This window comes from Somniosus microcephalus, unplaced genomic scaffold (genome assembly GCF_052327205.1).
Source record: "Somniosus microcephalus isolate GS21.2 unplaced genomic scaffold, FLI_Smic_1.0 scaffold1097, whole genome shotgun sequence".
Taxonomy (NCBI): domain Eukaryota; kingdom Metazoa; phylum Chordata; class Chondrichthyes; order Squaliformes; family Somniosidae; genus Somniosus; species Somniosus microcephalus.
The window spans coordinates 1-26,708 of NW_028226284.1; the positions used below are offsets into that span (position 1 = coordinate 1).

Here is a 26,708-nt window from a genome sequence, read left to right on the forward strand (position 1 = left end):
CATTCTACACAATCTCTCATCGTAGGACAGCCCTCTCATGTTGTTTGCAAAGGAAAATGCCACGGTTCTTAGAAGGTCCTGGTGATATTCCCTGCCACAGGACATCATTTTGATTTACGGCATGACTGAAACGGAACAGGAGAAAGTCTTACTGGAAGCACTGACCATGCTGGAGGAAGTTAGGATTGCTGCACCGTTGGCTCGAGTACCTCAATATTTCCAGTGTCTCCCTTACATATAACAACATTAAGGAACATTTAATTCCCAGCTCCGCGTTTAAGCTCTTAATGTGGCTTTTCCTTATATCATTTACTCACTATGAGGACAATGATCATACTGAAAAGAGTGAGAAAGATTGCAAACAAAAACAACAACAACACCAACAACAACTTGTCTTTATATAGCGTCTTTAACGTAGTAAAAACGTCCCAAGGCCCTTCACAGGACTATTATAAGACAAAAAATGTGAAACCCGCTTAAAGAAATGAAGGTGGGTTTGTTGGTGAAATATTTCAACCACAGTGAGTGAATGTGACAAGTGATGAAGACTTGATGGGCCAGAACCTCACTATGTCTCTTATCGGTCTTTATGGGCAAAACTTGAAAATTGCTTTTTCAAAGACATCAGATTCCGAATTATTGTTCATATGAAGATATGACAAACATTTACTTCAGATGCAATAAATATAAGGAGAGATTTATTTCCAGAAAACTTTCCGTGGCCTGAAGGACAGTTACTGAGGGAGCGTTCGTTTCCTTTTAAGGGCAATATGCACATATGCATGGCCGGCTCTGTATTATTGCAGCGTTTTGTCAAAGGGTATATCATTATATATTGCAATATTTTAGCAGAATCGACATGAGAAAACAGCAGCACTTTCTGAATGAAGGGACATTGTGATTTTAAAAAAGGAGTCGTTGAGACGGTAAGAGGCAGTGAATGATGTGGCGAGGCAGTGTGTGCAGCTGGAAAGCATACTTACCTGGCAGGGGAGACACCATGATCAAGAAGGTGGTTCTCCCAGGACGAGGCTAGCCCATTGCACTGCGGGTGTGCTGACGCCTGCGATGTCCCCAAATGCGGGATACTCGACTGCAAAATTTGTGGTAGTGGGGGACTGCGTTCGCGCTCTCCCCTGGCTTTACAATAAAAAATAGAATTTCAACAGCATTCTCTTTTCAACTAAGCTGTCAAATATATCCGTTATATATATCGTTTGCTTTGTTTTCAATTCTAACTGCGCTTTATTCCCAACACAGGGAGCTGTGACACAATACAACTCTGCATAATGGCCTATTCAAATCGCATCATAACCCATCCTAACGCTCACATTTCATTTCATCTTTACACTCACAGTTATATTCATCCTTACTACTAAGAAATTACACATTTTCCACAAAAAATCAACAATTATACACCGCATACAAAAAATGTTTCAAAGCTGCATGCCAACTCTGCACTTTGGCAAAATGTTCAACCTTATTCACTACAGAAACAATCATACAGCACACAACCAGGCCATTCGGCCCATCGTGTCTCTGCCGGCTCTTTCAAAGGGCTATCCAATTAATCCTACTCCTCTCTTCTTTCACCAAAGCCCTGCAATTATTTTACCTTCAAATATTATCCAAATTACCTTTTTACCTTAGGTCACCTCGAGCTGGGGTGGGGAAGGCGGGGAAACATCCTACTGTCGCCTCTGCTTCTTTTGCAAATTTTCTTCAATCTGTGTCTCCTGGTTACTGACCCTTCCGACACTGGAAACAGTTTATCCTTATTTACTCATCATCTTGTATTTATATAGCGTCTTTAACATAGTGAAACGTCCCAAGGCACTCCACAGGAGTGTTAGCAAACTAAATTTGACACCCAGCCGCACAAGGAGATATTAGGACAGATGACCAAAAGCTTGCTCGAAAAGGTAGGTTTTAAGGAGCGTCTGAAAGGAGGAGAGAGAGAGAGGCGGAGAGGTTTCGGGAGGGAATTCCAGAGTTTAGGGCCTAGGCAGCTGAAAGCACGCCCGCCACCGGCGGAGCGAATAAAGTAGGGGATACGCAAGACGCCCAAATTGCATGATCACAGAGATCAAAGGCGACATGAGGGAAAATGTTCTTACGCAGCGAGCGGTTAGCATCTGGAAATCACTGCTTGAAAGGGTGCTGGAGAGAAATTCAATTGTGGCTTTCAGAAGAGAATTGGGTAAGTACCTGAAAGAAAAGAATTTGCAGGGCTACGGGGAAAAGGCAGGGGGGTGGGACTAGCTGAAGTGCTCTTGCAGAGAGTCGGCACGGGCTCGACGGGCCGAATGGCCTCCCTCTGTGCTGCAATCGTTCTATTATATGACCTCGGAGGGTTGTAGGCAACGGTCCCTCTAATTTGTTTCTTTGGCCCGCACGCCCCGTCAACGGGCTGTGCGGCCCATTCAAAATTCAGCACGTGCACGTTTTTTCTATTCAAAAGCCGGCTCACCGGATGCGCGGGACCTGCAGCGCTCTGCGTTTCCACGCGGCTTTAAAGAGTGCATTGGTTGCAGGGCTGGAGGAGGTTACAGGGAAAGGGGGGGGCGATGCCGTGGAGGGATTTGAAAACAAGAGAATTTAAAAATCGAGGCGTTGCTGGACCATGAGCCAATGCAGGTCAGCGAGCACAGGGGGTGATGGGTAAATGGGACTTGGTGCGACTTAGGATACGGGCAGCAGAGTTCTTGGAGAAGTAACCCTTTCTGTTACTTCTTTATTTGTGGATGACGGCATGTGGTTAAGAAATAAGAAATAAGAGCAGGAGTAGGCCATGCGGCCCCTCGAGCCGGCTCCGCCATTCAATAAGATCATGGCCGGTCATCGACCTCAACTCCACTTTCCCGCTCGATCTCCATAACCCTAGAGTCCAAAAATCTATCAATCTCAGCCTTGAATATACCCAAAGACTCGGCATTCACAGCCCTCTGGGGCAGAGAACTCCAAAGGTTCACAACCTTCTGAGTGAAGAAATTCCTCCTCATCTCGGTCTTAAATGGCCTACCCCTTATCCTGAGACTATGCCCCCTAGTTCTAGACACTCCAGCCAGGGGAAACAACCTCTCAGTATCTACCCTGCCAACCCCCTTCAATGAGATCACCTCTCATTCTTCTAAACTGCCGAGAGTATAGGCCCATTCTACACAATCTCTCATCGTAGGACAGCCCTCTCATGTTGTTTGCAAAGGAAAATGCCACGGTTCTTAGAAGGTCCTGGTGATATTCCCTGCCACAGGACATCATTTTGATTTACGGCATGACTGAAACGGAACAGGAGAAAGTCTTACTGGAAGCACTGACCATGCTGGAGGAAGTTAGGATTGCTGCACCGTTGGCTCGAGTACCTCAATATTTCCAGTGTCTCCCTTACATATAACAACATTAAGGAACATTTAATTCCCAGCTCCGCGTTTAAGCTCTTAATGTGGCTTTTCCTTATATCATTTACTCACTATGAGGACAATGATCATACTGAAAAGAGTGAGAAAGATTGCAAACAAAAACAACAACAACACCAACAACAACTTGTCTTTATATAGCGTCTTTAACGTAGTAAAAACGTCCCAAGGCCCTTCACAGGACTATTATAAGACAAAAAATGTGAAACCCGCTTAAAGAAATGAAGGTGGGTTTGTTGGTGAAATATTTCAACCACAGTGAGTGAATGTGACAAGTGATGAAGACTTGATGGGCCAGAACCTCACTATGTCTCTTATCGGTCTTTATGGGCAAAACTTGAAAATTGCTTTTTCAAAGACATCAGATTCTGAATTATTGTTCATATGAAGATATGACAAACATTTACTTCAGATGCAATAAATATAAGGAGAGATTTATTTCCAGAAAACTTTCCGTGGCCTGAAGGACAGTTACTGAGGGAGCGTTCGTTTCCTTTTAAGGGCAATATGCACATATGCATGGCCGGCTCTGTATTATTGCAGCGTTTTGTCAAAGGGTATATCATTATATATTGCAATATTTTAGCAGAATCGACATGAGAAAACAGCAGCACTTTCTGAATGAAGGGACATTGTGATTTTAAAAAAGGAGTCGTTGAGACGGTAAGAGGCAGTGAATGATGTGGCGAGGCAGTGTGTGCAGCTGGAAAGCATACTTACCTGGCAGGGGAGAGACCATGATCAAGAAGGTGGTTCTCCCAGGACGAGGCTAGCCCATTGCACAGCGGGTGTGCTGACGCCTGCGATGTCCCCAAATGCGGGATACTCGACTGCAAAATTTGTGGTAGTGGGGGACTGCGTTCGTGCTCTCCCCTGGCTTTACAATAAAAAATAGAATTTCAACAGCATTCTCTTTTCAACTAAGCTGTCAAATATATACCGTTATATATATCGTTTGCTTTGTTTTCAATTCTAACTGCGCTTTATTCCCAACACAGGGAGCTGTGACACAATACAACTCTGCATAATGGCCTATTCAAATCGCATCATAACCCATCCTAACGCTCACATTTCATTTCATCTTTACACTCACAGTTATATTCATCCTTACTACTAAGAAATTACACATTTTCCACAAAAAATCAACAATTATACACCGCATACAAAAAATGTTTCAAAGCTGCATGCCAACTCTGCACTTTGGCAAAATGTTCAACCTTATTCACTACAGAAACAATCATACAGCACACAACCAGGCCATTCGGCCCATCGTGTCTCTGCCGGCTCTTTCAAAGGGCTATCCAATTAATCCTACTCCTCTCTTCTTTCACCAAAGCCCTGCAATTATTTTACCTTCAAATATTATCCAAATTACCTTTTTACCTTAGGTCACCTCGAGCTGGGGTGGGGAAGGCGGGGAAACATCCTACTGTCGCCTCTGCTTCTTTTGCAAATTTTCTTCAATCTGTGTCTCCTGGTTACTGACCCTTCCGACACTGGAAACAGTTTATCCTTATTTACTCATCATCTTGTATTTATATAGCGTCTTTAACATAGTGAAACGTCCCAAGGCACTCCACAGGAGTGTTAGCAAACTAAATTTGACACCCAGCCGCACAAGGAGATATTAGGACAGATGACCAAAAGCTTGCTCGAAAAGGTAGGTTTTAAGGAGCGTCTGAAAGGAGGAGAGAGAGAGAGGCGGAGAGGTTTCGGGAGGGAATTCCAGAGTTTAGGGCCTAGGCAGCTGAAAGCACGCCCGCCACCGGCGGAGCGAATAAAGTAGGGGATACGCAAGACGCCCAAATTGCATGATCACAGAGATCAAAGGCGACATGAGGGAAAATGTTCTTACGCAGCGAGCGGTTAGCATCTGGAAATCACTGCTTGAAAGGGTGCTGGAGACAAATTCAATTGTGGCTTTCAGAAGAGAATTGGGTAAGTACCTGAAAGAAAAGAATTTGCAGGGCTACGGGGAAAAGGCAGGGGGGTGGGACTAGCTGAAGTGCTCTTGCAGAGAGTCGGCACGGGCTCGACGGGCCGAATGGCCTCCCTCTGTGCTGCAATCGTTCTATTATATGACCTCGGAGGGTTGTAGGCAACGGTCCCTCTAATTTGTTTCTTTGGCCCGCACGCCCCGTCAACGGGCTGTGCGGCCCATTCAAAATTCAGCACGTGCACGTTTTTTCTATTCAAAAGCCGGCTCACCGGATGCGCGGGACCTGCAGCGCTCTGCGTTTCCACGCGGCTTTAAAGAGTGCATTGGTTGCAGGGCTGGAGGAGGTTACAGGGAAAGGGGGGGGCGATGCCGTGGAGGGATTTGAAAACAAGAGAATTTAAAAATCGAGGCGTTGCTGGACCATGAGCCAATGCAGGTCAGCGAGCACAGGGGGTGATGGGTAAATGGGACTTGGTGCGACTTAGGATACGGGCAGCAGAGTTCTTGGAGAAGTAACCCTTTCTGTTACTTCTTTATTTGTGGATGACGGCATGTGGTTAAGAAATAAGAAATAAGAGCAGGAGTAGGCCATGCGGCCCCTCGAGCCGGCTCCGCCATTCAATAAGATCATGGCCGGTCATCGACCTCAACTCCACTTTCCCGCTCGATCTCCATAACCCTAGAGTCCAAAAATCTATCAATCTCAGCCTTGAATATACCCAAAGACTCGGCATTCACAGCCCTCTGGGGCAGAGAACTCCAAAGGTTCACAACCTTCTGAGTGAAGAAATTCCTCCTCATCTCGGTCTTAAATGGCCTACCCCTTATCCTGAGACTATGCCCCCTAGTTCTAGACACTCCAGCCAGGGGAAACAACCTCTCAGTATCTACCCTGCCAACCCCCTTCAATGAGATCACCTCTCATTCTTCTAAACTGCCGAGAGTATAGGCCCATTCTACACAATCTCTCATCGTAGGACAGCCCTCTCATGTTGTTTGCAAAGGAAAATGCCACGGTTCTTAGAAGGTCCTGGTGATATTCCCTGCCACAGGACATCATTTTGATTTACGGCATGACTGAAACGGAACAGGAGAAAGTCTTACTGGAAGCACTGACCATGCTGGAGGAAGTTAGGATTGCTGCACCGTTGGCTCGAGTACCTCAATATTTCCAGTGTCTCCCTTACATATAACAACATTAAGGAACATTTAATTCCCAGCTCCGCGTTTAAGCTCTTAATGTGGCTTTTCCTTATATCATTTACTCACTATGAGGACAATGATCATACTGAAAAGAGTGAGAAAGATTGCAAACAAAAACAACAACAACACCAACAACAACTTGTCTTTATATAGCGTCTTTAACGTAGTAAAAACGTCCCAAGGCCCTTCACAGGACTATTATAAGACAAAAAATGTGAAACCCGCTTAAAGAAATGAAGGTGGGTTTGTTGGTGAAATATTTCAACCACAGTGAGTGAATGTGACAAGTGATGAAGACTTGATGGGCCAGAACCTCACTATGTCTCTTATCGGTCTTTATGGGCAAAACTTGAAAATTGCTTTTTCAAAGACATCAGATTCCGAATTATTGTTCATATGAAGATATGACAAACATTTACTTCAGATGCAATAAATATAAGGAGAGATTTATTTCCAGAAAACTTTCCGTGGCCTGAAGGACAGTTACTGAGGGAGCGTTCGTTTCCTTTTAAGGGCAATATGCACATATGCATGGCCGGCTCTGTATTATTGCAGCGTTTTGTCAAAGGGTATATCATTATATATTGCAATATTTTAGCAGAATCGACATGAGAAAACAGCAGCACTTTCTGAATGAAGGGACATTGTGATTTTAAAAAAGGAGTCGTTGAGACGGTAAGAGGCAGTGAATGATGTGGCGAGGCAGTGTGTGCAGCTGGAAAGCATACTTACCTGGCAGGGGAGACACCATGATCAAGAAGGTGGTTCTCCCAGGACGAGGCTAGCCCATTGCACTGCGGGTGTGCTGACGCCTGCGATGTCCCCAAATGCGGGATACTCGACTGCAAAATTTGTGGTAGTGGGGGACTGCGTTCGCGCTCTCCCCTGGCTTTACAATAAAAAATAGAATTTCAACAGCATTCTCTTTTCAACTAAGCTGTCAAATATATACCGTTATATATATCGTTTGCTTTGTTTTCAATTCTAACTGCGCTTTATTCCCAATACAGGGAGCTGTGACACAATACAACTCTGCATAATGGCCTATTCAAATCGCATCATAACCCATCCTAACGCTCACATTTCATTTCATCTTTACACTCACAGTTATATTCATCCTTACTACTAAGAAATTACACATTTTCCACAAAAAATCAACAATTATACACCGCATACAAAAAATGTTTCAAAGCTGCATGCCAACTCTGCACTTTGGCAAAATGTTCAACCTTATTCACTACAGAAACAATCATACAGCACACAACCAGGCCATTCGGCCCATCGTGTCTCTGCCGGCTCTTTCAAAGGGCTATCCAATTAATCCTACTCCTCTCTTCTTTCACCAAAGCCCTGCAATTATTTTACCTTCAAATATTATCCAAATTACCTTTTTACCTTAGGTCACCTCGAGCTGGGGTGGGGAAGGCGGGGAAACATCCTACTGTCGCCTCTGCTTCTTTTGCAAATTTTCTTCAATCTGTGTCTCCTGGTTACTGACCCTTCCGACACTGGAAACAGTTTATCCTTATTTACTCATCATCTTGTATTTATATAGCGTCTTTAACATAGTGAAACGTCCCAAGGCACTCCACAGGAGTGTTAGCAAACTAAATTTGACACCCAGCCGCACAAGGAGATATTAGGACAGATGACCAAAAGCTTGCTCGAAAAGGTAGGTTTTAAGGAGCGTCTGAAAGGAGGAGAGAGAGAGAGGCGGAGAGGTTTCGGGAGGGAATTCCAGAGTTTAGGGCCTAGGCAGCTGAAAGCACGCCCGCCACCGGCGGAGCGAATAAAGTAGGGGATACGCAAGACGCCCAAATTGCATGATCACAGAGATCAAAGGCGACATGAGGGAAAATGTTCTTACGCAGCGAGCGGTTAGCATCTGGAAATCACTGCTTGAAAGGGTGCTGGAGACAAATTCAATTGTGGCTTTCAGAAGAGAATTGGGTAAGTACCTGAAAGAAAAGAATTTGCAGGGCTACGGGGAAAAGGCAGGGGGGTGGGACTAGCTGAAGTGCTCTTGCAGAGAGTCGGCACGGGCTCGACGGGCCGAATGGCCTCCCTCTGTGCTGCAATCGTTCTATTATATGACCTCGGAGGGTTGTAGGCAACGGTCCCTCTAATTTGTTTCTTTGGCCCGCACGCCCCGTCAACGGGCTGTGCGGCCCATTCAAAATTCAGCACGTGCACGTTTTTTCTATTCAAAAGCCGGCTCACCGGATGCGCGGGACCTGCAGCGCTCTGCGTTTCCACGCGGCTTTAAAGAGTGCATTGGTTGCAGGGCTGGAGGAGGTTACAGGGAAAGGGGGGGGCGATGCCGTGGAGGGATTTGAAAACAAGAGAATTTAAAAATCGAGGCGTTGCTGGACCATGAGCCAATGCAGGTCAGCGAGCACAGGGGGTGATGGGTAAATGGGACTTGGTGCGACTTAGGATACGGGCAGCAGAGTTCTTGGAGAAGTAACCCTTTCTGTTACTTCTTTATTTGTGGATGACGGCATGTGGTTAAGAAATAAGAAATAAGAGCAGGAGTAGGCCATGCGGCCCCTCGAGCCGGCTCCGCCATTCAATAAGATCATGGCCGGTCATCGACCTCAACTCCACTTTCCCGCTCGATCTCCATAACCCTAGAGTCCAAAAATCTATCAATCTCAGCCTTGAATATACCCAAAGACTCGGCATTCACAGCCCTCTGGGGCAGAGAACTCCAAAGGTTCACAACCTTCTGAGTGAAGAAATTCCTCCTCATCTCGGTCTTAAATGGCCTACCCCTTATCCTGAGACTATGCCCCCTAGTTCTAGACACTCCAGCCAGGGGAAACAACCTCTCAGTATCTACCCTGCCAACCCCCTTCAATGAGATCACCTCTCATTCTTCTAAACTGCCGAGAGTATAGGCCCATTCTACACAATCTCTCATCGTAGGACAGCCCTCTCATGTTGTTTGCAAAGGAAAATGCCACGGTTCTTAGAAGGTCCTGGTGATATTCCCTGCCACAGGACATCATTTTGATTTACGGCATGACTGAAACGGAACAGGAGAAAGTCTTACTGGAAGCACTGACCATGCTGGAGGAAGTTAGGATTGCTGCACCGTTGGCTCGAGTACCTCAATATTTCCAGTGTCTCCCTTACATATAACAACATTAAGGAACATTTAATTCCCAGCTCCGCGTTTAAGCTCTTAATGTGGCTTTTCCTTATATCATTTACTCACTATGAGGACAATGATCATACTGAAAAGAGTGAGAAAGATTGCAAACAAAAACAACAACAACACCAACAACAACTTGTCTTTATATAGCGTCTTTAACGTAGTAAAAACGTCCCAAGGCCCTTCACAGGACTATTATAAGACAAAAAATGTGAAACCCGCTTAAAGAAATGAAGGTGGGTTTGTTGGTGAAATATTTCAACCACAGTGAGTGAATGTGACAAGTGATGAAGACTTGATGGGCCAGAACCTCACTATGTCTCTTATCGGTCTTTATGGGCAAAACTTGAAAATTGCTTTTTCAAAGACATCAGATTCCGAATTATTGTTCATATGAAGATATGACAAACATTTACTTCAGATGCAATAAATATAAGGAGAGATTTATTTCCAGAAAACTTTCCGTGGCCTGAAGGAAAGTTACTGAGGGAGCGTTCGTTTCCTTTTAAGGACAATATGCAAATATGCATGGCCGGCTCTGTATTATTGCAGCGTTTTGTCAAAGGGTATATCATTATATATTGCAATATTTTAGCAGAATCGACATGAGAAAACAGCAGCACTTTCTGAATGAAGGGACATTGTGATTTTAAAAAAGGAGTCGTTGAGACGGTAAGAGGCAGTGAATGATGTGGCGAGGCAGTGTGTGCAGCTGGAAAGCATACTTACCTGGCAGGGGAGACACCATGATCAAGAAGGTGGTTCTCCCAGGACGAGGCTAGCCCATTGTACTTCGGGTGTGCTGACGCCTGCGATGTCCCCAAATGCGGGATACTCGACTGCAAAATTTGTGGTAGTGGGGGACTGCGTTCGCGCTCTCCCCTGGCTTTACAATAAAAAATAGAATTTCAACAGCATTCTCTTTTCAACTAAGCTGTCAAAGATACCGTTATATATATATCGTTTGCTTTGTTTTCAATTCTAACTGCGCTTTATTCCCAACACAGGGAGCTGTGACACAATACAACTCTGCATAATGGCCTATTCAAATCGCATCATAACCCATCCTAACGCTCACATTTCATTTCATCTTTACACTCACAGTTATATTCATCCTTACTACTAAGAAATTACACATTTTCCACAAAAAATCAACAATTATACACCGCATACAAAAAATGTTTCAAAGCTGCATGCCAACTCTGCACTTTGGCAAAATGTTCAACCTTATTCACTACAGAAACAATCATACAGCACACAACCAGGCCATTCGGCCCATCGTGTCTCTGCCGGCTCTTTCAAAGGGCTATCCAATTAATCCTACTCCTCTCTTCTTTCACCAAAGCCCTGCAATTATTTTACCTTCAAATATTATCCAAATTACCTTTTTACCTTAGGTCACCTCGAGCTGGGGTGGGGAAGGCGGGGAAACATCCTACTGTCACCTCTGCTTCTTTTGCAAATTTTCTTCAATCTGTGTCTCCTGGTTACTGACCCTTCCGACACTGGAAACAGTTTATCCTTATTTACTCATCATCTTGTATTTATATAGCGTCTTTAACATAGTGAAACGTCCCAAGGCACTCCACAGGAGTGTTAGCAAACTAAATTTGACACCCAGCCGCACAAGGAGATATTAGGACAGATGACCAAAAGCTTGCTCGAAAAGGTAGGTTTTAAGGAGCGTCTGAAAGGAGGAGAGAGAGAGAGGCGGAGAGGTTTCGGGAGGGAATTCCAGAGTTTAGGGCCTAGGCAGCTGAAAGCACGCCCGCCACCGGCGGAGCGAATAAAGTAGGGGATACGCAAGACGCCCAAATTGCATGATCACAGAGATCAAAGGCGACATGAGGGAAAATGTTCTTACGCAGCGAGCGGTTAGCATCTGGAAATCACTGCTTGAAAGGGTGCTGGAGACAAATTCAATTGTGGCTTTCAGAAGAGAATTGGGTAAGTACCTGAAAGAAAAGAATTTGCAGGGCTACGGGGAAAAGGCAGGGGGGTGGGACTAGCTGAAGTGCTCTTGCAGAGAGTCGGCACGGGCTCGACGGGCCGAATGGCCTCCCTCTGTGCTGCAATCGTTCTATTATATGACCTCGGAGGGTTGTAGGCAACGGTCCCTCTAATTTGTTTCTTTGGCCCGCACGCCCCGTCAACGGGCTGTGCGGCCCATTCAAAATTCAGCACGTGCACGTTTTTTCTATTCAAAAGCCGGCTCACCGGATGCGCGGGACCTGCAGCGCTCTGCGTTTCCACGCGGCTTTAAAGAGTGCATTGGTTGCAGGGCTGGAGGAGGTTACAGGGAAAGGGGGGGGCGATGCCGTGGAGGGATTTGAAAACAAGAGAATTTAAAAATCGAGGCGTTGCTGGACCATGAGCCAATGCAGGTCAGCGAGCACAGGGGGTGATGGGTAAATGGGACTTGGTGCGACTTAGGATACGGGCAGCAGAGTTCTTGGAGAAGTAACCCTTTCTGTTACTTCTTTATTTGTGGATGACGGCATGTGGTTAAGAAATAAGAAATAAGAGCAGGAGTAGGCCATGCGGCCCCTCGAGCCGGCTCCGCCATTCAATAAGATCATGGCCGGTCATCGACCTCAACTCCACTTTCCCGCTCGATCTCCATAACCCTAGAGTCCAAAAATCTATCAATCTCAGCCTTGAATATACCCAAAGACTCGGCATTCACAGCCCTCTGGGGCAGAGAACTCCAAAGGTTCACAACCTTCTGAGTGAAGAAATTCCTCCTCATCTCGGTCTTAAATGGCCTACCCCTTATCCTGAGACTATGCCCCCTAGTTCTAGACACTCCAGCCAGGGGAAACAACCTCTCAGTATCTACCCTGCCAACCCCCTTCAATGAGATCACCTCTCATTCTTCTAAACTGCCGAGAGTATAGGCCCATTGTACACAATCTCTCATCGTAGGACAGCCCTCTCATGTTGTTTGCAAAGGAAAATGCCACGGTTCTTAGAAGGTCCTGGTGATATTCCCTGCCACAGGACATCATTTTGATTTACGGCATGACTGAAACGGAACAGGAGAAAGTCTTACTGGAAGCACTGACCATGCTGGAGGAAGTTAGGATTGCTGCACCGTTGGCTCGAGTACCTCAATATTTCCAGTGTCTCCCTTACATATAACAACATTAAGGAACATTTAATTCCCAGCTCCGCGTTTAAGCTCTTAATGTGGCTTTTCCTTATATCATTTACTCACTATGAGGACAATGATCATACTGAAAAGAGTGAGAAAGATTGCAAACAAAAACAACAACAACACCAACAACAACTTGTCTTTATATAGCGTCTTTAACGTAGTAAAAACGTCCCAAGGCCCTTCACAGGACTATTATAAGACAAAAAATGTGAAACCCGCTTAAAGAAATGAAGGTGGGTTTGTTGGTGAAATATTTCAACCACAGTGAGTGAATGTGACAAGTGATGAAGACTTGATGGGCCAGAACCTCACTATGTCTCTTATCGGTCTTTATGGGCAAAACTTGAAAATTGCTTTTTCAAAGACATCAGATTCCGAATTATTGTTCATATGAAGATATGACAAACATTTACTTCAGATGCAATAAATATAAGGAGAGATTTATTTCCAGAAAACTTTCCGTGGCCTGAAGGAAAGTTACTGAGGGAGCGTTCGTTTCCTTTTAAGGACAATATGCAAATATGCATGGCCGGCTCTGTATTATTGCAGCGTTTTGTCAAAGGGTATATCATTATATATTGCAATATTTTAGCAGAATCGACATGAGAAAACAGCAGCACTTTCTGAATGAAGGGACATTGTGATTTTAAAAAAGGAGTCGTTGAGACGGTAAGAGGCAGTGAATGATGTGGCGAGGCAGTGTGTGCAGCTGGAAAGCATACTTACCTGGCAGGGGAGACACCATGATCAAGAAGGTGGTTCTCCCAGGACGAGGCTAGCCCATTGCACTTCGGGTGTGCTGACGCCTGCGATGTCCCCAAATGCGGGATACTCGACTGCAAAATTTGTGGTAGTGGGGGACTGCGTTCGCGCTCTCCCCTGGCTTTACAATAAAAAATAGAATTTCAACAGCATTCTCTTTTCAACTAAGCTGTCAAAGATACCGTTATATATATATCGTTTGCTTTGTTTTCAATTCTAACTGCGCTTTATTCCCAACACAGGGAGCTGTGACACAATACAACTCTGCATAATGGCCTATTCAAATCGCATCATAACCCATCCTAACGCTCACATTTCATTTCATCTTTACACTCACAGTTATATTCATCCTTACTACTAAGAAATTACACATTTTCCACAAAAAATCAACAATTATACACCGCATACAAAAAATGTTTCAAAGCTGCATGCCAACTCTGCACTTTGGCAAAATGTTCAACCTTATTCACTACAGAAACAATCATACAGCACACAACCAGGCCATTCGGCCCATCGTGTCTCTGCCGGCTCTTTCAAAGGGCTATCCAATTAATCCTACTCCTCTCTTCTTTCACCAAAGCCCTGCAATTATTTTACCTTCAAATATTATCCAAATTACCTTTTTACCTTAGGTCACCTCGAGCTGGGGTGGGGAAGGCGGGGAAACATCCTACTGTCACCTCTGCTTCTTTTGCAAATTTTCTTCAATCTGTGTCTCCTGGTTACTGACCCTTCCGACACTGGAAACAGTTTATCCTTATTTACTCATCATCTTGTATTTATATAGCGTCTTTAACATAGTGAAACGTCCCAAGGCACTCCACAGGAGTGTTAGCAAACTAAATTTGACACCCAGCCGCACAAGGAGATATTAGGACAGATGACCAAAAGCTTGCTCGAAAAGGTAGGTTTTAAGGAGCGTCTGAAAGGAGGAGAGAGAGAGAGGCGGAGAGGTTTCGGGAGGGAATTCCAGAGTTTAGGGCCTAGGCAGCTGAAAGCACGCCCGCCACCGGCGGAGTGAATAAAGTAGGGGATACGCAAGACGCCCAAATTGCATGATCACAGAGATCAAAGGCGACATGAGGGAAAATGTTCTTACGCAGCGAGCGGTTAGCATCTGGAAATCACTGCTTGAAAGGGTGCTGGAGACAAATTCAATTGTGGCTTTCAGAAGAGAATTGGGTAAGTACCTGAAAGAAAAGAATTTGCAGGGCTACGGGGAAAAGGCAGGGGGGTGGGACTAGCTGAAGTGCTCTTGCAGAGAGTCGGCACGGGCTCGACGGGCCGAATGGCCTCCCTCTGTGCTGCAATCGTTCTATTATATGACCTCGGAGGGTTGTAGGCAACGGTCCCTCTAATTTGTTTCTTTGGCCCGCACGCCCCGTCAACGGGCTGTGCGGCCCATTCAAAATTCAGCACGTGCACGTTTTTTCTATTCAAAAGCCGGCTCACCGGATGCGCGGGACCTGCAGCGCTCTGCGTTTCCACGCGGCTTTAAAGAGTGCATTGGTTGCAGGGCTGGAGGAGGTTACAGGGAAAGGGGGGGGCGATGCCGTGGAGGGATTTGAAAACAAGAGAATTTAAAAATCGAGGCGTTGCTGGACCATGAGCCAATGCAGGTCAGCGAGCACAGGGGGTGATGGGTAAATGGGACTTGGTGCGACTTAGGATACGGGCAGCAGAGTTCTTGGAGAAGTAACCCTTTCTGTTACTTCTTTATTTGTGGATGACGGCATGTGGTTAAGAAATAAGAAATAAGAGCAGGAGTAGGCCATGCGGCCCCTCGAGCCGGCTCCGCCATTCAATAAGATCATGGCCGGTCATCGACCTCAACTCCACTTTCCCGCTCGATCTCCATAACCCTAGAGTCCAAAAATCTATCAATCTCAGCCTTGAATATACCCAAAGACTCGGCATTCACAGCCCTCTGGGGCAGAGAACTCCAAAGGTTCACAACCTTCTGAGTGAAGAAATTCCTCCTCATCTCGGTCTTAAATGGCCTACCCCTTATCCTGAGACTATGCCCCCTAGTTCTAGACACTCCAGCCAGGGGAAACAACCTCTCAGTATCTACCCTGCCAACCCCCTTCAATGAGATCACCTCTCATTCTTCTAAACTGCCGAGAGTATAGGCCCATTGTACACAATCTCTCATCGTAGGACAGCCCTCTCATGTTGTTTGCAAAGGAAAATGCCACGGTTCTTAGAAGGTCCTGGTGATATTCCCTGCCACAGGACATCATTTTGATTTACGGCATGACTGAAACGGAACAGGAGAAAGTCTTACTGGAAGCACTGACCATGCTGGAGGAAGTTAGGATTGCTGCACCGTTGGCTCGAGTACCTCAATATTTCCAGTGTCTCCCTTACATATAACAACATTAAGGAACATTTAATTCCCAGCTCCGCGTTTAAGCTCTTAATGTGGCTTTTCCTTATATCATTTACTCACTATGAGGACAATGATCATACTGAAAAGAGTGAGAAAGATTGCAAACAAAAACAACAACAACACCAACAACAACTTGTCTTTATATAGCGTCTTTAACGTAGTAAAAACGTCCCAAGGCCCTTCACAGGACTATTATAAGACAAAAAATGTGAAACCCGCTTAAAGAAATGAAGGTGGGTTTGTTGGTGAAATATTTCAACCACAGTGAGTGAATGTGACAAGTGATGAAGACTTGATGGGCCAGAACCTCACTATGTCTCTTATCGGTCTTTATGGGCAAAACTTGAAAATTGCTTTTTCAAAGACATCAGATTCCGAATTATTGTTCATATGAAGATATGACAAACATTTACTTCAGATGCAATAAATATAAGGAGAGATTTATTTCCAGAAAACTTTCCGTGGCCTGAAGGAAAGTTACTGAGGGAGCGTTCGTTTCCTTTTAAGGACAATATGCAAATATGCATGGCCGGCTCTGTATTATTGCAGCGTTTTGTCAAAGGGTATATCATTATATATTGCAATATTTTAGCAGAATCGACATGAGAAAACAGCAGCACTTTCTGAATGAAGGGACATTGTGATTTTAAAAAAGGAGTCGTTGAGACGGTAAGAGGCAGTGAATGATGTGGCGAGGCAGTGTGTGCAGCTGGAAAGCATACTTACCTGGCAGGGGAGACACCATGATCAAGAAGGTGGTTCTCCCAGGACGAGGCTAGCCCATTGCACTTCGGGTGTGCTGACGCCTGCGATGTCCCCAAATGCGGGATACTCGACTGCAAAATTTGTGGTAGTGGGGGACTGCGTTCGCGCTCTCCCCTGGCTTTACAATAAAAAATAGAATTTCAACAGCATTCTCTTTTCAACTAAGCTGTCAAAGATACCGTTATATATATATCGTTTGCTTTGTTTTCAATTCTAACTGCGCTTTATTCCCAACACAGGGAGCTGTGACACAATACAACTCTGCATAATGGCCTATTCAAATCGCATCATAACCCATCCTAACGCTCACATTTCATTTCATCTTTACACTCACAGTTATATTCATCCTTACTACTAAGAAATTACACATTTTCCACAAAAAATCAACAATTATACACCGCATACAAAAAATGTTTCAAAGCTGCATGCCAACTCTGCACTTTGGCAAAATGTTCAACCTTATTCACTACAGAAACAATCATACAGCACACAACCAGGCCATTCGGCCCATCGTGTCTCTGCCGGCTCTTTCAAAGGGCTATCCAATTAATCCTACTCCTCTCTTCTTTCACCAAAGCCCTGCAATTATTTTACCTTCAAATATTATCCAAATTACCTTTTTACCTTAGGTCACCTCGAGCTGGGGTGGGGAAGGCGGGGAAACATCCTACTGTCACCTCTGCTTCTTTTGCAAATTTTCTTCAATCTGTGTCTCCTGGTTACTGACCCTTCCGACACTGGAAACAGTTTATCCTTATTTACTCATCATCTTGTATTTATATAGCGTCTTTAACATAGTGAAACGTCCCAAGGCACTCCACAGGAGTGTTAGCAAACTAAATTTGACACCCAGCCGCACAAGGAGATATTAGGACAGATGACCAAAAGCTTGCTCGAAAAGGTAGGTTTTAAGGAGCGTCTGAAAGGAGGAGAGAGAGAGAGGCGGAGAGGTTTCGGGAGGGAATTCCAGAGTTTAGGGCCTAGGCAGCTGAAAGCACGCCCGCCACCGGCGGAGCGAATAAAGTAGGGGATACGCAAGACGCCCAAATTGCATGATCACAGAGATCAAAGGCGACATGAGGGAAAATGTTCTTACGCAGCGAGCGGTTAGCATCTGGAAATCACTGCTTGAAAGGGTGCTGGAGACAAATTCAATTGTGGCTTTCAGAAGAGAATTGGGTAAGTACCTGAAAGAAAAGAATTTGCAGGGCTACGGGGAAAAGGCAGGGGGGTGGGACTAGCTGAAGTGCTCTTGCAGAGAGTCGGCACGGGCTCGACGGGCCGAATGGCCTCCCTCTGTGCTGCAATCGTTCTATTATATGACCTCGGAGGGTTGTAGGCAACGGTCCCTCTAATTTGTTTCTTTGGCCCGCACGCCCCGTCAACGGGCTGTGCGGCCCATTCAAAATTCAGCACGTGCACGTTTTTTCTATTCAAAAGCCGGCTCACCGGATGCGCGGGACCTGCAGCGCTCTGCGTTTCCACGCGGCTTTAAAGAGTGCATTGGTTGCAGGGCTGGAGGAGGTTACAGGGAAAGGGGGGGGCGATGCCGTGGAGGGATTTGAAAACAAGAGAATTTAAAAATCGAGGCGTTGCTGGACCATGAGCCAATGCAGGTCAGCGAGCACAGGGGGTGATGGGTAAATGGGACTTGGTGCGACTTAGGATACGGGCAGCAGAGTTCTTGGAGAAGTAACCCTTTCTGTTACTTCTTTATTTGTGGATGACGGCATGTGGTTAAGAAATAAGAAATAAGAGCAGGAGTAGGCCATGCGGCCCCTCGAGCCGGCTCCGCCATTCAATAAGATCATGGCCGGTCATCGACCTCAACTCCACTTTCCCGCTCGATCTCCATAACCCTAGAGTCCAAAAATCTATCAATCTCAGCCTTGAATATACCCAAAGACTCGGCATTCACAGCCCTCTGGGGCAGAGAACTCCAAAGGTTCACAACCTTCTGAGTGAAGAAATTCCTCCTCATCTCGGTCTTAAATGGCCTACCCCTTATCCTGAGACTATGCCCCCTAGTTCTAGACACTCCAGCCAGGGGAAACAACCTCTCAGTATCTACCCTGCCAACCCCCTTCAATGAGATCACCTCTCATTCTTCTAAACTGCCGAGAGTATAGGCCCATTGTACACAATCTCTCATCGTAGGACAGCCCTCTCATGTTGTTTGCAAAGGAAAATGCCACGGTTCTTAGAAGGTCCTGGTGATATTCCCTGCCACAGGACATCATTTTGATTTACGGCATGACTGAAACGGAACAGGAGAAAGTCTTACTGGAAGCACTGACCATGCTGGAGGAAGTTAGGATTGCTGCACCGTTGGCTCGAGTACCTCAATATTTCCAGTGTCTCCCTTACATATAACAACATTAAGGAACATTTAATTCCCAGCTCCGCGTTTAAGCTCTTAATGTGGCTTTTCCTTATATCATTTACTCACTATGAGGACAATGATCATACTGAAAAGAGTGAGAAAGATTGCAAACAAAAACAACAACAACACCAACAACAACTTGTCTTTATATAGCGTCTTTAACGTAGTAAAAACGTCCCAAGGCCCTTCACAGGACTATTATAAGACAAAAAATGTGAAACCCGCTTAAAGAAATGAAGGTGGGTTTGTTGGTGAAATATTTCAACCACAGTGAGTGAATGTGACAAGTGATGAAGACTTGATGGGCCAGAACCTCACTATGTCTCTTATCGGTCTTTATGGGCAAAACTTGAAAATTGCTTTTTCAAAGACATCAGATTCCGAATTATTGTTCATATGAAGATATGACAAACATTTACTTCAGATGCAATAAATATAAGGAGAGATTTATTTCCAGAAAACTTTCCGTGGCCTGAAGGACAGTTACTGAGGGAGCGATCGTTTCCTTTTAAGGGCAATATGCAAATATGCATGGCCGGCTCTGTATTATTGCAGCGTTTTGTCAAAGGGTATATCATTATATATTGCAATATTTTAGCAGAATCGACATGAGAAAACAGCAGCACTTTCTGAATGAAGGGACATTGTGATTTTAAAAAAGGAGTCGTTGAGACGGTAAGAGGCAGTGAATGATGTGGCGAGGCAGTGTGTGCAGCTGGAAAGCATACTTACCTGGCAGGGGAGACACCATGATCAAGAAGGTGGTTCTCCCAGGACGAGGCTAGCCCATTGCACTTCGGGTGTGCTGACGCCTGCGATGTCCCCAAATGCGGGATACTCGACTGCAAAGTTTGTGGTAGTGGGGGACTGCGTTCGCGCTCTCCCCTGGCTTTACAATAAAAAATAGAATTTCAACAGCATTCTCTTTTCAACTAAGCTGTCAAAGATACCGTTATATATATATCGTTTGCTTTGTTTTCAATTCTAACTGCGCTTTATTCCCAACACAGGGAGCTGTGACACAATACAACTCTGCATAATGGCCTATTCAAATCGCATCATAACCCATCCTAACGCTCACATTTCATTTCATCTTTACACTCACAGTTATATTCATCCTTACTACTAAGAAATTACACATTTTCCACAAAAAATCAACAATTATACACCGCATACAAAAAATGTTTCAAAGCTGCATGCCAACTCTGCACTTTGGCAAAATGTTCAACCTTATTCACTACAGAAACAATCATACAGCACACAACCAGGCCATTCGGCCCATCGTGTCTCTGCCGGCTCTTTCAAAGGGCTATCCAATTAATCCTACTCCTCTCTTCTTTCACCAAAGCCCTGCAATTATTTTACCTTCAAATATTATCCAAATTACCTTTTTACCTTAGGTCACCTCGAGCTGGGGTGGGGAAGGCGGGGAAACATCCTACTGTCACCTCTGCTTCTTTTGCAAATTTTCTTCAATCTGTGTCTCCTGGTTACTGACCCTTCCGACACTGGAAACAGTTTATCCTTATTTACTCATCATCTTGTATTTATATAGCGTCTTTAACATAGTGAAACGTCCCAAGGCACTCCACAGGAGTGTTAGCAAACTAAATTTGACACCCAGCCGCACAAGGAGATATTAGGACAGATGACCAAAAGCTTGCTCGAAAAGGTAGGTTTTAAGGAGCGTCTGAAAGGAGGAGAGAGAGAGAGGCGGAGAGGTTTCGGGAGGGAATTCCAGAGTTTAGGGCCTAGGCAGCTGAAAGCACGCCCGCCACCGGCGGAGCGAATAAAGTAGGGGATACGCAAGACGCCCAAATTGCATGATCACAGAGATCAAAGGCGACATGAGGGAAAATGTTCTTACGCAGCGAGCGGTTAGCATCTGGAAATCACTGCTTGAAAGGGTGCTGGAGACAAATTCAATTGTGGCTTTCAGAAGAGAATTGGGTAAGTACCTGAAAGAAAAGAATTTGCAGGGCTACGGGGAAAAGGCAGGGGGGTGGGACTAGCTGAAGTGCTCTTGCAGAGAGTCGGCACGGGCTCGACGGGCCGAATGGCCTCCCTCTGTGCTGCAATCGTTCTATTATATGACCTCGGAGGGTTGTAGGCAACGGTCCCTCTAATTTGTTTCTTTGGCCCGCACGCCCCGTCAACGGGCTGTGCGGCCCATTCAAAATTCAGCACGTGCACGTTTTTTCTATTCAAAAGCCGGCTCACCGGATGCGCGGGACCTGCAGCGCTCTGCGTTTCCACGCGGCTTTAAAGAGTGCATTGGTTGCAGGGCTGGAGGAGGTTACAGGGAAAGGGGGGGGCGATGCCGTGGAGGGATTTGAAAACAAGAGAATTTAAAAATCGAGGCGTTGCTGGACCATGAGCCAATGCAGGTCAGCGAGCACAGGGGGTGATGGGTAAATGGGACTTGGTGCGACTTAGGATACGGGCAGCAGAGTTCTTGGAGAAGTAACCCTTTCTGTTACTTCTTTATTTGTGGATGACGGCATGTGGTTAAGAAATAAGAAATAAGAGCAGGAGTAGGCCATGCGGCCCCTCGAGCCGGCTCCGCCATTCAATAAGATCATGGCCGGTCATCGACCTCAACTCCACTTTCCCGCTCGATCTCCATAACCCTAGAGTCCAAAAATCTATCAATCTCAGCCTTGAATATACCCAAAGACTCGGCATTCACAGCCCTCTGGGGCAGAGAACTCCAAAGGTTCACAAGCTTCTGAGTGAAGAAATTCCTCCTCATCTCGGTCTTAAATGGCCTACCCCTTATCCTGAGACTATGCCCCCTAGTTCTAGACACTCCAGCCAGGGGAAACAACCTCTCAGTATCTACCCTGCCAACCCCCTTCAGAATCTTGCATGTTTCAATGAGATCACCTCTCATTCTTCTAAACTGCCGAGAGTATAGGCCCATTGTACACAATCTCTCATCGTAGGACAGCCCTCTCATGTTGTTTGCAAAGGAAAATGCCACGGTTCTTAGAAGGTCCTGGTGATATTCCCTGCCACAGGACATCATTTTGATTTACGGCATGACTGAAACGGAACAGGAGAAAGTCTTACTGGAAGCACTGACCATGCTGGAGGAAATTAGGATTGCTGCACCGTTGGCTCGAGTACCTCAATATTTCCAGTGTCTCCCTTACATATAACAACATTAAGGAACATTTAATTCCCAGCTCCGCGTTTAAGCTCTTAATGTGGCTTTTCCTTATATCATTTACTCACTATGAGGACAATGATCATACTGAAAAGAGTGAGAAAGATTGCAAACAAAAACAACAACAACACCAACAACAACTTGTCTTTATATAGCGTCTTTAACGTAGTAAAAACGTCCCAAGGCCCTTCACAGGACTATTATAAGACAAAAAATGTGAAACCCGCTTAAAGAAATGAAGGTGGGTTTGTTGGTGAAATATTTCAACCACAGTGAGTGAATGTGACAAGTGATGAAGACTTGATGGGCCAGAACCTCACTATGTCTCTTATCGGTCTTTATGGGCAAAACTTGAAAATTGCTTTTTCAAAGACATCAGATTCCGAATTATTGTTCATATGAAGATATGACAAACATTTACTTCAGATGCAATAAATATAAGGAGAGATTTATTTCCAGAAAACTTTCCGTGGCCTGAAGGACAGTTACTGAGGGAGCGTTCGTTTCCTTTTAAGGGCAATTTGCAAATATGCATGGCCGGCTCTGTATTATTGCAGCGTTTTGTCAAAGGGTATATCATTATATATTGCAATATTTTAGCAGTATCGACATGAGAAAACAGCAGCACTTTCTGAATGAAGGGACATTGTGATTTAAAAAAAGGAGTCGTTGAGACGGTAAGAGGCAGTGAATGATGTGGCGAGGCAGTGTGTGCAGCTAGAAAGCATACTTACCTGGCAGGGGAGACACCATGATCAAGAAGGTGGTTCTCCCAGGACGAGGCTAGCCCATTGCACTTCGGGTGTGCTGACGCCTGCGATGTCCCCAAATGCGGGATACTCGACTGCAAAATTTGTGGTAGTGGGGGACTGCGTTCGCGCTCTCCCCTGGCTTTACAATAAAAAATAGAATTTCAACAGCATTCTCTTTTCAACTAAGCTGTCAAAGATACCGTTATATATATATCGTTTGCTTTGTTTTCAATTCTAACTGCGCTTTATTCCCAACACAGGGAGCTGTGACACAATACAACTCTGCATAATGGCCTATTCAAATCGCATCATAACCCATCCTAACGCTCACATTTCATTTCATCTTTACACTCACAGTTATATTCATCCTTACTACTAAGAAATTACACATTTTCCACAAAAGATCAACAATTATACACCGCATACAAAAAATGTTTCAAAGCTGCATGCCAACTCTGCACTTTGGCAAAATGTTCAACCTTATTAACTACAGAAACAATCATACAGCACACAACCAGGCCATTCGGCCCATCGTGTCTCTGCCGGCTCTTTCAAAGGGCTATCCAATTAATCCTACTCCTCTCTTCTTTCACCAAAGCCCTGCAATTATTTTACCTTCAAATATTATCCAAATTACCTTTTTACCTTAGGTCACCTCGAGCTGGGGTGGGGAAGGCGGGGAAACATCCTACTGTCGCCTCTGCTTCTTTTGCAAATTTTCTTCAATCTGTGTCTCCTGGTTACTGACCCTTCCGACACTGGAAACAGTTTATCCTTATTTACTCATCATCTTGTATTTATATAGCGTCTTTAACATAGTGAAACGTCCCAAGGCACTCCACAGGAGTGTTAGCAAACTAAATTTGACACCCAGCCGCACAAGGAGATATTAGGACAGATGACCAAAAGCTTGCTCGAAAAGGTAGGTTTTAAGGAGCGTCTGAAAGGAGGAGAGAGAGAGAGGCGGAGAGGTTTCGGGAGGGAATTCCAGAGTTTAGGGCCTAGGCAGCTGAAAGCACGCCCGCCACCGGCGGAGCGAATAAAGTAGGGGATACGCAAGACGCCCAAATTGCATGATCACAGAGATCAAAGGCGACATGAGGGAAAATGTTCTTACGCAGCGAGCGGTTAGCATCTGGAAATCACTGCTTGAAAGGGTGCTGGAGACAAATTCAATTGTGGCTTTCAGAAGAGAATTGGGTAAGTACCTGAAAGAAAAGAATTTGCAGGGCTACGGGGAAAAGGCAGGGGGGTGGGACTAGCTGAAGTGCTCTTGCAGAGAGTCGGCACGGGCTCGACGGGCCGAATGGCCTCCCTCTGTGCTGCAATCGTTCTATTATATGACCTCGGAGGGTTGTAGGCAACGGTCCCTCTAATTTGTTTCTTTGGCCCGCACGCCCCGTCAACGGGCTGTGCGGCCCATTCAAAATTCAGCACGTGCACGTTTTTTCTATTCAAAAGCCGGCTCACCGGATGCGCGGGACCTGCAGCGCTCTGCGTTTCCACGCGGCTTTAAAGAGTGCATTGGTTGCAGGGCTGGAGGAGGTTACAGGGAAAGGGGGGGGCGATGCCGTGGAGGGATTTGAAAACAAGAGAATTTAAAAATCAAGGCGTTGCTGGACCATGAGCCAATGCAGGTCAGCGAGCACAGGGGGTGATGGGTAAATGGGACTTGGTGCGACTTAGGATACGGGCAGCAGAGTTCTTGGAGAAGTAACCCTTTCTGTTACTTCTTTATTTGTGGATGACGGCATGTGGTTAAGAAATAAGAAATAAGAGCAGGAGTAGGCCATGCGGCCCCTCGAGCCGGCTCCGCCATTCAATAAGATCATGGCCGGTCATCGACCTCAACTCCACTTTCCCGCTCGATCTCCATAACCCTAGAGTCCAAAAATCTATCAATCTCAGCCTTGAATATACCCAAAGACTCGGCATTCACAGCCCTCTGGGGCAGAGAACTCCAAAGGTTCACAACCTTCTGAGTGAAGAAATTCCTCCTCATCTCGGTCTTAAATGGCCTACCCCTTATCCTGAGACTATGCCCCCTAGTTCTAGACACTCCAGCCAGGGGAAACAACCTCTCAGTATCTACCCTGCCAACCCCCTTCAATGAGATCACCTCTCATTCTTCTAAACTGCCGAGAGTATAGGCCCATTCTACACAATCTCTCATCGTAGGACAGCCCTCTCATGTTGTTTGCAAAGGAAAATGCCACGGTTCTTAGAAGGTCCTGGTGATATTCCCTGCCACAGGACATCATTTTGATTTACGGCATGACTGAAACGGAACAGGAGAAAGTCTTACTGGAAGCACTGACCATGCTGGAGGAAGTTAGGATTGCTGCACCGTTGGCTCGAGTACCTCAATATTTCCAGTGTCTCCCTTACATATAACAACATTAAGGAACATTTAATTCCCAGCTCCGCGTTTAAGCTCTTAATGTGGCTTTTCCTTATATCATTTACTCACTATGAGGACAATGATCATACTGAAAAGAGTGAGAAAGATTGCAAACAAAAACAACAACAACACCAACAACAACTTGTCTTTATATAGCGTCTTTAACGTAGTAAAAACGTCCCAAGGCCCTTCACAGGACTATTATAAGACAAAAAATGTGAAACCCGCTTAAAGAAATGAAGGTGGGTTTGTTGGTGAAATATTTCAACCACAGTGAGTGAATGTGACAAGTGATGAAGACTTGATGGGCCAGAACCTCACTATGTCTCTTATCGGTCTTTATGGGCAAAACTTGAAAATTGCTTTTTCAAAGACATCAGATTCCGAATTATTGTTCATATGAAGATATGACAAACATTTACTTCAGATGCAATAAATATAAGGAGAGATTTATTTCCAGAAAACTTTCCGTGGCCTGAAGGACAGTTACTGAGGGAGCGTTCGTTTCCTTTTAAGGGCAATTTGCAAATATGCATGGCCGGCTCTGTATTATTGCAGCGTTTTGTCAAAGGGTATATCATTATATATTGCAATATTTTAGCAGAATCGACATGAGAAAACAGCAGCACTTTCTGAATGAAGGGACATTGTGATTTTAAAAAAGGAGTCGTTGAGACGGTAAGAGGCAGTGAATGATGTGGCGAGGCAGTGTGTGCAGCTGGAAAGCATACTTACCTGGCAGGGGAGACACCATGATCAAGAAGGTGGTTCTCCCAGGACGAGGCTAGCCCATTGCACTTCGGGTGTGCTGACGCCTGCGATGTCCCCAAATGCGGGATACTCGACTGCAAAATTTGTGGTAGTGGGGGACTGCGTTCGCGCTCTCCCCTGGCTTTACAATAAAAAATAGAATTTCAACAGCATTCTCTTTTCAACTAAGCTGTCAAATATATACCGTTATATATATCGTTTGCTTTGTTTTCAATTCTAACTGCGCTTTATTCCCAACACAGGGAGCTGTGACACAATACAACTCTGCATAATGGCCTATTCAAATCGCATCATAACCCATCCTAACGCTCACATTTCATTTCATCTTTACACTCACAGTTATATTCATCCTTACTACTAAGAAATTACACATTTTCCACAAAAAATCAACAATTATACACCGCATACAAAAAATGTTTCAAAGCTGCATGCCAACTCTGC

The 26,708-nt window shown here is 45.1% G+C and overlaps 9 non-coding genes across 9 annotated transcripts; all 9 read left to right on the forward strand.

The window, feature by feature from the left end:
- The first annotated feature begins 975 nt into the window (after window positions 1-975).
- Window positions 976-1,139, forward strand: LOC147080823 (U1 spliceosomal RNA). Its single transcript, XR_015077026.1, has one exon. It is a non-coding gene; the product is annotated as a U1 spliceosomal RNA (small nuclear RNA).
- A 2,989-nt stretch (window positions 1,140-4,128) lies between these two features.
- LOC147080824 (U1 spliceosomal RNA) lies at window positions 4,129-4,292 on the forward strand. Its single transcript, XR_015077031.1, has one exon. It is a non-coding gene; the product is annotated as a U1 spliceosomal RNA (small nuclear RNA).
- Window positions 4,293-7,282: 2,990 nt separating this feature from the next.
- LOC147080825 (U1 spliceosomal RNA) lies at window positions 7,283-7,446 on the forward strand. The gene has a single exon (XR_015077027.1). It is a non-coding gene; the product is annotated as a U1 spliceosomal RNA (small nuclear RNA).
- A 2,990-nt stretch (window positions 7,447-10,436) lies between these two features.
- On the forward strand, window positions 10,437-10,600 carry LOC147080826 (U1 spliceosomal RNA). The gene has a single exon (XR_015077028.1). It is a non-coding gene; the product is annotated as a U1 spliceosomal RNA (small nuclear RNA).
- Window positions 10,601-13,590: 2,990 nt separating this feature from the next.
- Window positions 13,591-13,754, forward strand: LOC147080827 (U1 spliceosomal RNA). Its single transcript, XR_015077032.1, has one exon. It is a non-coding gene; the product is annotated as a U1 spliceosomal RNA (small nuclear RNA).
- A 2,990-nt stretch (window positions 13,755-16,744) lies between these two features.
- On the forward strand, window positions 16,745-16,908 carry LOC147080828 (U1 spliceosomal RNA). The gene has a single exon (XR_015077033.1). It is a non-coding gene; the product is annotated as a U1 spliceosomal RNA (small nuclear RNA).
- Window positions 16,909-19,898: 2,990 nt separating this feature from the next.
- LOC147080829 (U1 spliceosomal RNA) lies at window positions 19,899-20,062 on the forward strand. Its single transcript, XR_015077030.1, has one exon. It is a non-coding gene; the product is annotated as a U1 spliceosomal RNA (small nuclear RNA).
- Window positions 20,063-23,069: 3,007 nt separating this feature from the next.
- On the forward strand, window positions 23,070-23,233 carry LOC147080830 (U1 spliceosomal RNA). Its single transcript, XR_015077034.1, has one exon. It is a non-coding gene; the product is annotated as a U1 spliceosomal RNA (small nuclear RNA).
- Window positions 23,234-26,223: 2,990 nt separating this feature from the next.
- On the forward strand, window positions 26,224-26,387 carry LOC147080831 (U1 spliceosomal RNA). Its single transcript, XR_015077019.1, has one exon. It is a non-coding gene; the product is annotated as a U1 spliceosomal RNA (small nuclear RNA).
- The last annotated feature ends 321 nt before the right edge of the window (window positions 26,388-26,708 follow it).